The sequence below is a fragment of the Tamandua tetradactyla genome, chromosome 2 (assembly GCF_023851605.1).
Source record: "Tamandua tetradactyla isolate mTamTet1 chromosome 2, mTamTet1.pri, whole genome shotgun sequence".
NCBI lineage: Eukaryota > Metazoa > Chordata > Mammalia > Pilosa > Myrmecophagidae > Tamandua > Tamandua tetradactyla.
The window spans coordinates 87564143-87579138 of record NC_135328.1 but is presented as its reverse complement, the minus strand read 5'-3'; the positions used below and the strand labels follow the sequence as shown (position 1 = coordinate 87579138).

The following is a 14996-nucleotide window of genomic DNA, read 5'->3' as shown; positions in this document are numbered from 1 at the left end:
TAGTGCTAAACTGTTTTGTTTGTTTTGTTTTTAATCTAAAGAAACAAAACCAAACAGAAAGGAGGTGGTGGGGGCTATACTACATAAACTCTAAGATCTTTTTCTGCTCTACTCTTCTAATCTGGATAGATTTCTAAAATTAGACAAAATTGCTGTAGTGCCATCGTGTGAATCATAGAACAAACTTGAAGACAAAAATAATCAGCAAAGCCATGTTATGCCTGTTTGTAGAACAAAGAATATGAGACATTTGTGATTTAAAATCTGAGCTTCCACGATTTAAATAATTTTAATTTCTAAGCAAAAAAATCCAGACACTAATGCCATTCTCTAAATTGTCTTTCAAGTGTACAGCAATCAGGAACACAAAGACATAAACACTGTTTTCGACAATGACTGGTTTTGCAGCAAATTGAAGATTCAGTTGGAATGGGAAAAGTGAATGACAGCAGTAACCTCAGTTCGGTAAAGAAAAAAAAGAGATGAGATGAGTAAGGATTTGGGGCCCAACCGATCAGATCAACTAAAAGGAATGCACGGAAGGAACATTCCTGACGAGAACCCAAGCCTTTCCATTTTGTTGCACTTCTGGTGTCACTGAATGAGAAACATTCACAATTTCTATACACGCCAGATGTAGCTTTGACTAAATAGCCATCCTACACTTTCAACAATGGTCAAAACACTTTAGAAACGTCTAATAGGGAGTCCTAAGAACAGATGTGCTTCTGCCCAAACCACAGACTGAGAATTCCAATTATCTAGGCAGCCAAATCACTACAACTTACTGGCCACTACTCTGATTGTCGGATGCAATCACTGCTTACCCGCCCTTGTTTTTCCAAAATAAGCATTAGGGATCCTCCCAGCACAGCTGACTGCCCAGGGCTGTTGGGAGAACCAACAGCAAGCTCCTTCACAAGAGGCTGGAAATTGGTTTCTGCAGGCTTGTTAGTGGGGCTCACATAGTTACCTTCTATCTGAATCGGAGGTCATATGCTCAGATGGCTTAAACATTTTCTTCCCTAGCAAAGAAAGGCTCTTTTTAAAATGAGGACAAGAATCTAGCAAAGATGTGTTAAACGCAAAATTAAATTGAGCACTGATAAATCTCACTTTTAGACGCATTTATTCAAACTGAAATGTATTTCCCCATCTCAGTTTCACACAAAGTGCAAAGTGCTCTACTGAAAATTAGATAATCTGCTTAAAAGCGATTACTGTAGAACTCCACCTTCTTGCTGACCTAATTTACTGTAATGTGGCTGAGACTCTTCTTCTTTCATGATTTCTTTCTATTTGTTGTTTAGGAGACAGTGATGCATTTAAAAATGTTTTCCATTTCCTTAATGTAAGTGCATTTCAATGTTTTTGAAAAACAGGAATGTAAAACCGTATAGGATTTCCATAAAAAGTGCATGCTTTCCCTAGAATAAAAACACATTTAAACATACTCGCAAAATCACATTATGCCACTAGTGAAAGAAAATAGCTTTAAAAAGTAACTATTGTAAATGGCATTTTGTTTTCTCATGCCTACACAAAGAGTTGTGTTTTGAGAAATATGCAGTTACATCTAGAGGCACTATGTGAAAGAAAGACTGACACTATATCCTTGAAGAGCTCCCAGTGTTAATTTTGAATGTGCTTAAAAAAAAAATAAGTAGAAATGTGAAATTTAATGGATTTGAATTCTGCTAAAATCAGGCTTTAAAAATCTGACTTTTAGATATAGTCCATAGAAAATATCTGAACATCTATAGTTTCCCGAGTGAGTTAATCACTGACTTTTTTTGAGATCTAAAATAATAAATAAGTATGTTATATTTTGGTAGAACTGTTTGAAGCCCTTTGCTACTGTCTAAAAACATTCCCGATTACCCATGTCATATACGTGGCTCTATAGAACTCAATAAAAGAATTAATTTGAGCAAGAAATACCTTAAAAACAATTCAGATGGTAGCACAACACGTGAACATAGTTAACAGTACTGAATTACATATGTGAATGTGATTAAAAGGGGAAATTTTAGGTTGTATATATGTTACTAGAATACAAATTAAAAAATAAATAACAAAACAAAACACACGGGGCTGAACAACACAAACTGGGAGCCCTAATGCAAATCATGAACTACAGGTAACAGTATGACTCTAATAATATTCTTTCCTCAATTGTAGCAAAAAGAAAAAAAAAAAAAAGGATTTCAGCAATCTAGGTATCAGAAATATGAAAAGGCTACTATTTGGTTTAATTTTATTGAATACAGTGTTTTAGATGATGAAATGCTTGAATAATTAACCATTTTAAAGAAATTTTATCACTTAGGACAAAGAGAAGTTGCTGTCTGCCTTACAGCTACTGTGACTTAAATAAAATATAAAGTTTATATGCAAGTGTAACCCATTAGCAGTTGCCATCTCTATGTATCCTAAATGTAATGTATGATCTCATCCGCTCATGGGGAAATAACATCCTTCTTAGAAGCATCTCTTCGGTGACGGCATTTCTGGAATGTCTTCCTGGCTCAAGTAAAGCAGCCTCCACGGTACTGCACAATCACCCTCAGAAGCATTGCTATTTAGAAGCAGAATGACAATGAATAATGGTAAGAAACAAGGCACTGCCCCCATGGGAAAGCAGCAGCAGGGGTAGCAAAATACTTAAACTTCCAATCGCTTTTTCCCAGAGATTTAAACACTAGCAAATAAGGCCCTCTAGGCATATAAAAGCTAAGAGTGAATTTAACCCCCTCTTCACCTGTTCAGCTACCACGGAGGTCATTTCTCTATGTATAATTTAAAGTTTATTCCATTTTTGCTCTACCGTTATGCCGTTCTTCCAAGGAACTAGCAACAAGAGGCATGGAGAGAGAGAAGAGTCAGAGATGAATCCTCAGAATAGTTTAATGTATTAAATCTAATCCATTAAAATGCCATAGATTGCCAATTTAATTTAAGGTGGCCCCGTGGCGCTGCAGAAGAGGAAGCCATTTCTCCAGATCATTTCATGAGTATACAGATGGCTGCAATGCCTGCTCTGGGGTAGAATTCCACCCTCAGCACTTTCATCTGCTTCCTTATGCTGGAATTCTTATTAAGATGCAGTTACCCTTAGGAAACATAATAGGTAGAACTTTTAGCAGGACTATTAATTTGTTAGCGTTGATGAAAAAAATAAAACAGAAAGGAATGGTTCAGTTTATGGAATATAAAATTTAGAGAACTGAAAACTTCTGGAGAGCCACTCAGATGAGAGAGAATTAGAGAACAGGAAGACTGAGAGGTACTGGGTATGCTTATCTCAGCACCAACCCCGAAGTACACGTCTCTTTCCCTATTCAACTCCATGCCATTAAATCTGAAAGGCCGATTGCCTTTTAAAATCTTGCCAATAGTTGATTGCAAACAGAAAACACTGCCGAACTTAATATGAATGTATCCCTGAAAACATCTCTCAATCCCCCTAAAGTGAACTCAAATTGAAGAGTTTAATCTAAGAGATCAAGTGCACTGAATTCAAACTGAAAAGACTGGAATTCTAATCTCAGTTTCAGCACAAACAAATCCAGTGTGGGCATTTATCAGATATTTCTGGGTTTGCCATCAATTTTTCATTACAGTCAACACAAGGCAGGAGAGACAGATAATCTCTAGGTTGTGAAGTTCTTAAAACACAAGGCTGTATAAAATAAAATATTTTCTGGCACCTCAACTAAAGAAAATATAAATTTGGTACTGCCTCTATTCTAAGGTTAGATATTAGATTATCTGCATAATAGCCTGTGATTTCCATGTAAGACTAGTGTATACTAATTGAACCAAAATGACTCAAACCACTTGAGTTTGAAAGGTAGCTTATTCATTGCTTTATTTAGATATTAGAGTTACGCTTGTGGAAGAAAGTAATGTTGGTTTTCTATACAGCCCTTGTTTTCAAAGTGCTCATTTAGAGAGTAATATGGAAAACGTGGTTTGCAATCACTGACTAGAGTAGAGTAAAATCCTATAGCATAGGACTTTTTAACTACTCTCAATGGACCTTGATGGGATTCAAGGAACTTCTAATAGAGTCTGTAAAGTCTTCAGTGAAGTTGATGTGTACATTTTTTCTGAGATGTTTCATAGCTTAGCTCTGCAACTCAAAATGATTTATGTTGGGGGAAAAAAAAGGTGTGCAGATAAGATAAAGGGTAATGTTTCTGAGGAGACTGTCTAAGTAAGGATGAAGCTGCTGTGGCTGCAGCATCTTCCCTTGATCATTTCATGTAAAATCTGCCCACTCACTTTTACAAAATTGGACGGTCCATTTGTCTTAGGAGGGAAAATATTCAGGGAAGTGAGTCTGCAAAATCAACTGCTGCTACAAAACCATGTTTTGATTAGTAAACAGTGACCATTGTGTTTTAAATGAATCACAATGTTTTAAGTTATGTTTTTTTTTTTTTTTTTTTTTTTTTGCTGTCTAACACAGGGAAAAGAGTCAAAATTTGTGACAAATACTAAGCTCCCTGTTCCCTTCATAACATTAAAGGAACATGAAGTATGTTCTTAACATGAAAGAGAGGAGACCAGTCTCAGGAAACTCAGGGAACCTATTAGAGAACCTTCTTTCTTGTCTGCTCCTGACTTTCTATTGGTGAAGATACATTTGAATTGTTATACTATAGAATGGATGTACTCCCTATTCTTGTATTGTTGTGTGTATCTTTCAACAGGAATAAGCAAACAGGGTCCAAAAGTTTGTTTGTTTTTTTTTCAGTTAAAATAACATTTTGTGATTTAATAATAAAAAGGATATGTATTTTTAATAAAGACGTATGTGCATTTTGCAATAGTTGGAAAAACATGTAAAATGGAGGATGAGCTTTACCTACTTAGATAAGTACCATATGAAGTTAATTCATACAAATTGAGTCTTGGAACGAGCAAATTTTCAAGAAATTTAAAATTTTACAATTTAAAAGAAATTTAAAATTTAAAATTTTACAGTACTATCTAGTTGGCACTTCTAAACCAAAATAGCTTTGTTTATAGAGGACTAGTTATATGGAAACTTTAAAAGAAAGATAACAGATCACAGAGGAAGTCATCGTAACAGCAAAATATACTTTATGTTTGCTATTATCCATATCATTTATGTGTATATTTTTTCACCTATCATTTTAAGAAAAAACTGGACAATTTGAAATAATACAAAATAAAACGAAAAAATAGATTTGGCTAATATCCTTTTACATTCCATAAAATTATGTTGAATTAGAATAATTGTGATTTAAATATCTAATTTGTTTAATAAGATTTCATAATATGTACAGATGACGTAGCTCAGACTAAGGCAAACATTTAGTACAAAGCCATGGCCACTAGATTGTGCTGTTGTACAAGAAATATTTATTTTCACCAAATTATTTCAAAGAGCAAGTTGGATTTATTCTGTGTTAAGAATCACGACTGTATCATATCCCAGTTTTATGAATTCTATTTTCTGTAATATATGTCAGTGTTGAAAAAAATAAAGAATATAAATCTATCAATGGTTCCTCTTTGCTTCTGAATTCAAGAAAGATGGAATTTTTAGTACAGCTATGATTCTTTCATGACATTAAAAACTGTAAGATATAAAGTAATAGTTTCTTTAAACTTATACATTAAATGAAAATATTCTAGCAGCTGGGTTTAGCTAATTATCAACTAATTTTTCGCATATATCACTAACAAACCATTATTAAGTAGTTTATCTAAATGAATTCATCAGTGATTTTCGATAAATATACTAAAGTTCGCACATTAGCAATAAGTCATATTCTGGATTCTGTCATTGTTTGCTAAGTTTATATAAATGGATTTTTTAGGTTCACTAGTTAAAACCCAATCTTATGCTTTGATTTTGTAAATCCTTTACCTTAAAGAAGACACTTTCTGGTTCTTCATTGAAGTACTGAAGAAGTGTTAAATTATAGTCACAATACTCAAAATTGTTCCAGGATTTGGAAAAAGTTGGCCATTTTAAACTAAAAGCAATATTGAAAACTCTTTTCAACTTTACAAAATGCTGTTTCAAAAAGCTCTAAATTGATTTTTTTAAGTACATGACAGTCTGAAAATAAGAATGAGAAATGTGAAAGTGTATCCTAAGTTGCCTCAGGATGTTTCAATGTTTCTCAGCAAACAAGGTGTATCTAAATATAGATATTCTTTACTTGCAACAGTGGAACAGCTTAGTTCAGAGAAAAATATGTTACCACAAATAGGCACCATTTATCTGAAATGACATGATGGATGCTTGTACTAACAGAACAATTAATAGTCCCCTCTCAATTAATGAAGATGAACAAGTAGTGCTGCTGTTTGGGATAATATTTCTATTGTGAAGGCAAAGGGTTTAACCAAACCCTTTGTTTAACACCTACCTTGTTTAAAAATGGAAACACCAGCTGGTTTCAAAACACCATTACAGCAGTCATTCAAAAATTTGTTTGACATCCAAATTAGAATATTTTATAGGTAATAGGAAAATCGAATATTCATGGAAATTGATCATTCAATTTCAAATGCCATGTATATTTTTGTTGCCAGGGATGTCTTACTATCCTAACATCTTCTGCTATGTCATATACCAAAAATTATTTCATCTTTACAAAGATTAATACAATGGCAGCTTCTCTACAGCTTGAATATTCCCACCTATAGTACATTTAACATAAATATATTATTTGAAGAACTGAAAAGTACAGTGTCCAAAGCCCCTAACTATAAATAAATAACAGTAGCACTCAGATATGAATCCACAATCCAGACTTTTAATAAAGTATATGGCTCTGGGCTTGTATCCTAATCTCTCTGTAATTCTGTTTTGTCATCTCTAAAATGAGACTTATAATACTAACTCTCTTTCAGAGATTTATGAAAATTATACATGATGATATCTGTAAAGATTTATTAAATATTTTTTTTTTGTTTTTTAACTTGAGGAAATACAATTATTCAGAGAAAAGTGAGTTCTATAAAATGCAACCAAAGAAAATATTCTCCTTATATTAGCAATTTAGCATTTCTGGACTTTTGTTTCAACACTGCACACAGAATTTTTTTCTCCATTATTGTGGCTCCCACATTTACACCCTTGCCCAAACTTTGTTTTAACTCCATATAGGAAAAAAACATTGAAATTTCATACTTCGTGTGGTGTGCCACTGTAAATACATAGGATAACATTGGTAAATTGGGTTTTAACACCACATTATTAACTTGTTTACTTGGAACTGAATAATTAATTCACCAGCTGAGCAGTCAAAGTCAATTCACTTAACTTTTCTCTGATGTTGTTATTCCACCCAGCGAAGATTAGTACTGATTTCTCAACATGGTTGCCAGCATGGTTAAATGAACTAAAATAATATAAAGCCTGCCTGGTAGAGAAATATTAGCTGCTTCTTATCCTATTTATTTTTGCGTTTTCCCCACAGATGGCCCAGTAACCCTTATTTCTGATTGTTTCCATTCACCAAGTGAGCTTCTCTGTTCTTGAACCCAGTTTTCTATTTCTTGCTGCAAACAGGAAATATATTAAAGATTTCCTTGTGCAAGGCAGATTTTGCGCTATCTTCATGGTCTGAAAAGCTCATGGTTAGTACTTTTTTGACTTTCTGCTTCGTTTTATTTTACTTTCTTTAGCTCAGCCCTCAGCACCTTTGGGTTCCTTTTCCTGACTCATTGCCTTGTCGCATCTTGGCTACTCAATGTTTACAATCTCGGGTGGGACTTCTGGTCAGTAAGTACTAAAGATTCTCTAGCTCCCAGTGCCTCTGATCACCTTACTGATGCCTTTTCTACTTTCTACCCCTGGTCTTCAGATCTTATATAATCTCTGACCTGAGCCGCTAGCCTGACCTCTGCCTCCTGGGACTTGTTCTCACTGTCTTCTTATGTTTACATCCACAGCTTTGTTTTGACTTCCACTTTAATTGCCTATCTTGAAGCCTGACTCTTCCATTGATTGTTTCTTGTTTTTTATCTTCCAATTTCATTAACCTTCTTACTGCATATAACCACCTTGGAACATAGTGAGGGAAAAAAAGTCTATATGAAAGTAGGGTCTAAGATCACTAAAATTTACAAAAGATAAGTAAAGGAGTTTGGTTCCCATAACCTCGGATTCTTGTGCTTAGAGTTCTTAGCTTGACGTTCCTTGCCACCTAGGGAACAAATATTGATCATCAATATTGCACTCCTTCCCCCAGTAAATCCTATTGGCAGAGGTGTCTCTCACTAAGTTGTTATCATACAAACACCTCCGTGGTAAGCCACTCAGTCATATATGAATGTTGACAGTCACGTCTAATAAGTGTAAAGACCAAAAGGATGGTGGTAGGGCAGATACTTAGGACTAGAAATGCCTTGAATTACAGTAAATCTAGATGTCACCTGTGTAATGAGAGAAGAGATATGAAACAAGGTTACTTCAAGAGCTGGACAGAGCTTGAGCCCCTGAAAGGGACAGGATGATGTGTGAGAAAAAGGTTGAAATGTTTTAGTATGTGAGCAGCAAAACAAGCAGTATTAGAGGGCAAAAATGGGATGTCATTTGGGAGATGAAAAAGGGTCTTGAACCTTTCCCATGTGGTATTTGCAGAAAGCAGTTGCACAGTGTTGGGCTGGAAAGATCCTTTGCAGTCATCTAGTGCAACCTCATTTATTCAGGATGTTTAACATATCATTTGCTTCCTGCTTCTTATGGGTCCATACTTAGAAACTTCGGCCCTGCATGTTCAATTCTTTCAGAAATAGCAGCAGCCTTAGAACATACTGAACTAGATTAAAAGGAGAAGCAGTTTCCCTGGCAAAATAAACCCAAAAAACTAAACACCTTATATCCTTGTGTAGAACACACTTTGCCATCTGTTTCTTGCTCCACTTTAAATCAGGTTCCCTTTTTTTGTATCAAGTGATGTAATGCTACCAAAGCTTTTGGATCAATTTTAATAGAATATGAGGGAAATCTTTTGAAGGGAAGGTGAAGGTGCTACACACTACATGAGGAATCCTCAGAGATTTCCAATGATAATTTTCTGCAGTTATGTACCGGTGCCCCCAAGCACAATTAACAGGGAAGACCAGTATACATAAACTAGAGCAGGTTTTATTTAAAAGTTGTTTTTTTTTTTTTAATAAAATGTTTACAGCAGCAGTTCTTGTAAATAATTTAGCCCCAACTTCATGCTAGAGAAGTAGAAAAGCTTGTGTTTACCCAAAGTAGGAAAAGATTTATAGCTGATAAAGAGTTTTGAGTGAACCAACTCATGAACATTCATTTTATGGTTGCATGACCCATTTCAGCATTCAGTAAAATTATTTAACACTTATCACAATCTGTTTGTAGCACTTATCACACACCGTTCTATAGATTTATTTATTTATTTATTTATTTATTCATCAAGATGTAGGTTCTGTGAAAGCTGAGCCCTCATCCCTGGCCCATACCTTTTATTCCCAGAGCCTGTGGTATAAAAGGCTCCAAATAAATAAGTGTTGAGGTAAAAGGAAAATGAGAATGGGAGAAGATGGCTGTGTGAGGTCTGATCTGGGTCCCCAGGAATGAGGGTGGATAGCAAGAAAAGAAAGAAGGCAGGCTAAATTGGAGAGGTAGGGGAGGAGCACACATCCGGCCACACTTTGGGGTTACTGCGGTGTCTTTAAAGAGACTATGACTGCATTTGTGTCAGTATGAAAACTGACCAGACTTGGATTGCAGAAATTGTCTAGATAAGTAAACTTATATTCTTAGTAAATAATTATCTAATGAACCAACTGTAAGAAAAATCTCCATGAAACCTCCTAAATATATATCCCTGCTTCATTCGTGTATTTCATTCTTATCTCTAAACCTCCTGACCAATAGTTTGGGAGTTGTGGTTCTCCATATATACTGGACTTTGAGAAATGCTCTAGTAGAAATTCACACACAGTCAAATGCTGACTCACTTTCCTGTTTGAATTTTATGAAGAGGTTAAGCATATGCAACGCTTATTTTTATAAATATTCAAACTTCCAAAAATAATGTAAGCAATCATAAAAGCGGTTATAACCTCAGAGCAGACCTGACATACACATAAAAAGAAAAAAAAAAAAAAAAGCCACTGAATACCATGTACCTAGTACATCATTCTCTACATAAATGGGATGAAGTCATTTGCATTTTTAAGTCAAATGTTCATTTTGTATATTAGAGAAAAATATTCATAATTTTGAAGTAAAGATTTCTGACTTTGGAAAATAGGTCTTAGTTATAATTTGCTAATTATTGCCCAGTAACTGTTCCCCTTAATGTATTAGAAATAACACCTACTATCACTCACCTCCAACTGTGAACTCTCCCCCAGCCAATTACATTTTAACTCATTTTCTCCTGTTGTTAATCACATTGTAATTTTTCTTCCATAAGGTCAGGATGTTACTGTCTTTCTTTTCCTATACCAAGAGACACTACTTTGCTCTTCTATACCAAACATCATATGTTCTTTCTCCCTAGTCAAAAACACATAATATTTTCTCCTTTTACAAATACATTTAAATTTTTTCCCTACCAAATAAGGTTATGCATAAATTACCTTTATGTTCAGATAATTCATGCTAAAAATATTTTAATTCCCAAACTCACAATTTAAAAACACAATAACCACACTTTTATTAGTTTGGTTATTTAGGCTCCTCTCTGTGATAATTTACATTGCAATCCAATCCTCAGGTAACATTGTCACATGCCTCAGGGATTGCTGCACCTGACCCTACAAAATCAATAGCTCCTATTGATGGAATAAAGAAAATGGAGTACAAGAAGGAAACTTTCTCTAAAGATGAGCTCACTCAAATGGAACGAGGTTAAAAAAAGGCGCCTGTTTAGTGGCAGACGCCCAAAAGAAAAAGCACAGGAGATGTGCTAAGAGCTGGAACTGTGTCATTCCCCACCTTCAAATCATCTGTTCAGCTGTCACTGGAAAATACTGAAAAACCTGCCTTTAAGGTAAAATCAGGCCAAGCTATGCAAAAGAGAAGAAACTGACATTTATGGAGCACCTAATATGTTTCAGGTGTTTTGAAAGTGGGCATATTTCACACATTATCTGATAAATTCTCTAAACACATGAGGTGGTTATGATCATTCCCCTGTTTTTTTTTTTTTTTACAGGTGTGAAAACTAACACTGAAGTCACATAGATAAAAAACATCCAGGCTTAAATGCAAATATTTCTCACTCACCGCCAATGTCCCCCACTCTGCCCAAATATCACAGAGTTCCTTCTTTCTTTCCAAATTCTTCCTCCCTTCCAAATCTGTTCAGCCATCCAACCAACCACCTATCCATTTTTCCTTTCTTTCTCCCCTCTTTTTTTTTTTTTTCTCTCCTTACCTCTTTTCCTCTAACAAGTATATATTAAGCATTTGCTGTTTATCAATTCCCATGTTAGTGAGATACCAGGACCAAGTCATGGTAATAATCACAGGAGTATATTTTGCATTTTATGTTATATTTAAAAATATATATTACAGATAACTTCTAAATGACAACCTAATTTTCATACAAATGTAAAATGTGTATTATTCTCATAATGAGTGAAAAGTATATGGTATATTAGCAATCGGCTCATGAGGAAAGCAGATATGGCGAACATTGCTTGGCTCTTAAAATGCTGATATCAGTAAAAATAAAGGGATAAACTACCTGAAACTTGAAAATGATGAATTTATGACATATGTGCTTAAAATGAACAGTTGTTTATAAGCAGAAATGACCAGAATTTCAAACATTCTATAAGTCTGGAAAAGCATTTGAAATTTAGCATTTTAGTTGCACAGATGAGGAAACACAAGGCAGATTAATACCTTATTTCTGCAATCATCCTCTATTTAGCCCTTTCTGTTTAGTCTATTCTCTGTGTCTCGAGGGGTATCGTGGTTTTCAGAAACGAAGGGACAGGACTGAGGCAATGGTCAAGTGCATAAGAATTCCATGATGAACGTGACATATTGTGACTAAAGGAACATATGGCTGTGGATATGTTCAGTGGGCGAATACAACACAAAATATGTGTGTATGCTGTGCATAGATAATTGATTCTAGCTAGGATTACAACAATTGAGCATTGGCAACTCTTTTGTTAGGCCGTATTCCCATATCTTTTACTTGCCATAGAATGCTCTATACATTTTCCCATTCCAAATTAGGAACTTAGTAGAGGGCCCAGAACCCATGAGGTAATGCTGCTTATCTCTGCTTTTTTATTGGGCATACGATAACTTTTTTAACTCTATTATTTGAAGAGAGATTTAACAGATGCCAGCAGAGATACTTTGTGTCTCTGCTCATGAGGACTTCACATCTACAAGGTATGCAAAATTTGTCTTTAAAGATGGGGTTGTTTGGTAGTAATATTTGCCACCTATCCTAATGAGCTTCTATTTGCTTATTTAAAAAATGATGCTGATGTTCACAGATAACCACATAAAAATTATAGCAAGTATTCACGGAATACTTACTAATATTAGAGCATTTATGGGTTCTTTTTAATTTAATTTAGTTCTATACTTTATGTTCTAATGAAGCAGATACTATTTTTACTACAGTATGTGGTTAAGGAAATGGAGACTTTGGGGACTTGAAATAACTTGCCTAAGGTTATGTACCTAGTACATGGTGGGGCAGGATTTAAATGCAGCAATCTGACTCCGGTGTCAGGACTCTTATTCCCCTTGTTATGTTATACAGGGAAACTACAGCGATATCTGAGATCCATCCAATTGTCCGACATGTGGACACAGTTTTAACATGTCATTACACTTATTGTATGATGCAGTATGTCTGACTCAAGGAAAGAAGTGCCAAATGAATCACACCCTGCATTTATGGGGCAATCTTTAGCCTATGAGACTATGTCATGAAGACCAATGTTTTTTATTAGAAAATCTAAACTAGCTTAAGTTTGCAGGTGCAAAGAGCATCAACAAAACGGAACACTTAAAGAAGGGTGACCTCTTTCATTAACTGCTGGAAAGAAGAAAGTGCTAAATGTATAATTATAAAAAGCTTCATCTTTTAAACAAAGAGTATGTCAGTTTACTTTTTAAACAGACTCACAAATAACCATAGGTACGATATCCATGCTTGGAAAGAGGCTCATACCCAGAAGGGAGAGTTAGTATCTTCCCAAGAGTAATGGTAATTCAGTTAAGTCCAGAGGAACATAATATTGATCCAAAAGCATGCTTTTCTATCGGGAGTCTCTACAAGGGATTTAATGAGCCACATTGTGTGGGCTATGTCCTAGGAATAAATTAAACTCTTTTGCAAGCTGAATTAACTCTTTCAGGCCACCTGAGTGTTACTTTGTGTACTAAAGCCGTGCCTTACAGACAATGTGTCTTAAAATTTATATATTGTTGAACCTTGAAAATTTTGCCTAGGTTTTCACTTTGGTGTTATTATTTCTGGCTATAAAAGTAGGTGAATTTGTATCAAATGGAGGATTGTGCACATAAGCAGGAATATGATATTTATAAAATATGAGGCAATAAAAAAGACACTAAATTGGAAGTCAGAAAAGCTGGCTCCTAATCTCATCTCTAACCCCAGATATATGACCTTGGATGAACCACTTAAATTGTCTTGGACTTAATTTCCTTATATCTGAAATACTGCGGTTGTGAGTTATAAAGACCTGGAAAGTTGAACAAAAATTATAAGGAATCTGCACATTTATAGTGACATCAGACATTACCTATAAACATGATAAATAACTCGTCCATTACTGTATCAATCTTGGTCCCATCAGGAACAGAGAGGCCATCACAGATAGTTCAATATGGGGAATTGATTGCAGGAAATAGTTATAAAGAGGTTGAAGGGTTGAAAAGCCAACAAGGAAAAGAAATTTGCAGCGGCATATGCTAGCTTATACCAGCATTAGCTGAAGTGGACTTCCAAATAAGCATACTCAGCCTGGCATGGTCCTAAAAGCATTAAGATAATTCTTAAAATCCTCCCCAAATACCTTAATTTAAACAATACATCACGTGTCAACTTCACTGAAAAAGATTTGGCCTGATGTTAGGATTTGTACTGCTTCCTAGGTGATAGTAAATATTTGCCACTTGCTCCAGTATAAGGTTGGAGGCCCAGGAGAAAAAGTTATTAACAAGCATTGCGAGGGAATGACCAAAGTGAACCTAGGCCACTGCCTTTTTAAATCTCATGCTAATGATCACCCGTAAGCCCCCATTGTAAAAGAGGCTTTCAACCATAGATGAGCAGCATGACCCATTTATGGCTGTCAGTTTGCAGCTATTCCATTGCTTGTCATGATGGAAAGGATGGAGGCTACAGCTGGAGGCTTCAGTGGAGGCGTCATCCCTCTGCCTTCCTCCTTTAAAAAACACTGGAATTTTCAGGTATATCTTCCTCCCCATAAAACCCATGTAATTCCCAATGCTGATTCCAAATTCAGACTTAGGCCCTGACAGGGCAACACTGTTTATACTAATCCCTTGATGCCCCACTCCGTTTGCCAGTTATTGGTGTAGAAACTGAGGCTTAAACCAATCAGCAGCTGGCCTCCCAAAACAATTGTTTGTCAAAAAGTAACACATAATCAGTCAATTCAAATAGGAGAGAAGTTTTCTCTCCCTTTGCCTTTCTGAGGACAAGAAAGCCCTAATGCTGATGGAATAATTTTTTGAACATGACATAACCAGACTAAAGTCAAAGCTGATACACACAACAGGGAAGAGTCAAGAGATCTGTAAGGAGATGACGCCAGAGCTCTGATTGTAACACACCTGGATTCTGCTTGACACTTGGATTTCCTGTTGCACAAAGAGCACATAACCTTACATTTTATGCAAGTCTGGGTTCTCAGTTGCTTACAACCCCATGTCCCCTAATTGATACAAAGGCTATACACGAGGTCAAAAAACGGACTACTGCTAACCATATCCAAGT

General features: G+C 35.4%; 1 long non-coding RNA gene across 1 annotated transcript in view; it reads right to left on the bottom strand.

Annotated features, from left to right (window-relative positions):
* Nucleotides 1–14996, bottom strand: part of LOC143673548 (uncharacterized) — an 838506-nt gene that overhangs the window by 512377 nt on the left and 311133 nt on the right. The window lies entirely within an intron of this gene.